Source organism: Lactuca virosa, chromosome 2 (genome assembly GCF_052849685.1).
Source record: "Lactuca virosa cultivar CGN04683 chromosome 2, Lactuca_virosa_CGN04683_v6, whole genome shotgun sequence".
In the NCBI taxonomy this organism is placed as follows: Eukaryota; Viridiplantae; Streptophyta; class Magnoliopsida; order Asterales; family Asteraceae; genus Lactuca; species Lactuca virosa.
The window spans coordinates 138,877,760-138,879,195 of record NC_136427.1 but is presented as its reverse complement, the minus strand read 5'-3'; positions in this window follow the sequence as shown (position 1 = coordinate 138,879,195).

The following is a 1,436-nucleotide window of genomic DNA, read 5'->3' as shown; positions in this document are numbered from 1 at the left end:
TGATTCCAGCTTGGAGGGGACCAAGGAGGTTGTGCATCTGGGGATTTCGAGCAAAAGACTTCATCTTTGAGGTATTATGTCGCCCCTTTATCTGTTTTGTTGAAGGAATCCATAGATGTAGAGTTTTTATGTCTTTTATTGGAAGGAGTTGTGAGAATATGGCCCCTATTCACTTTGAGACTTCGGATCTGGACCCATAGTGGTCTAAAGAGCTTATTCGAGCTTGCTTTATGTTGAGCTATGGAGGCAATGAGCTCAGGTTGTTGTTTTTGGGGCTAAATCACCAAGTAAAGCCTCCTAGGCGTCACATGAGTGTCAAGATCCAAGCTTTACGTGATTATCAGGCTTGGGAAGGTCAGATCTATGGTTCTAAGGAACAGATCTGACCTCAGGAGGTCAATTGAGTTTGTGCATGACATGAACTCGCCGAGTCCAAGGGTAGACTCGGCGAGTAGGGTTAGGGTTTCCCGTGAATCACACAGTGAGTGACTTGCCGAATTGGGGGAATAACTCAGTGAGTCAGAAGGGGGATAGAGGACTCGAGTTCACGACTGAACTCGTCGAGTCACATTTGTGCACTCGGCGAGTCTGGTCAAGGGTTGACCGTTGACTTTTGTTGACTTTTTGGGTTTGGTCAACAATGGAACTTGTGGACTGTTTGAAGGGTAAAATAGCCTTTTAGCCTTCTTAGAGGACATGTGAGAGTCTAGTCTAGCCTAGAGAGTCGTGATTGATTAAGATGATTATGTTATGTGTATAGGCAGAGGCTAGATCAGTATATACACGGGCGGGATATTATCCGAGACATCCGAGGTGAGTCTTCTCACTATACATTACCTAGAGTGGTATTTATGTGTAGACCAGAGGGTCTTGTATGCTATGGGTATGTATGAGATTATGTGCATTGTGTTATATGTATGCTATGTTTTGTATAGACCGGACCGGAGGGTCCAACGATATAGACCGGACCGAAGGGTCCAACGATATAGACCGGACCGAAGGGTCCAACGATACAGACCGGACCGAAGGGTCCAACGAGCTATGACCGGACCAGAGGGTCCAACGAGCTACGGGACTGGAGGGTCCCGCTGAGACACATCGGACCGGAGGGTCGTATTGTAGCCTCGAGTGGCGTATGTGTTGTATGTGGTATATTGGGGAACTCACTAAGCTTTTATGCTTACAGTTGTTGTGTGATGTGTTTCAGGTACTAGTGAGGATCGCAGGAAGGCGCCGGCATGATTCGTACACACGAGAGAGGATTTATTTATATGAGATCTTGGGACATGTTTTGTGATGATACAGAGATTTATTATGATTTTGTGATTTTTATGTGGTGGAAAGTATGTTTTCCCGATCTCGCCTCGCATGAGTACGCTAAGCGTACCATGTGGTACGCCCCGCATACTCGCTTTACAGCTTGTACGCTAAGCGTA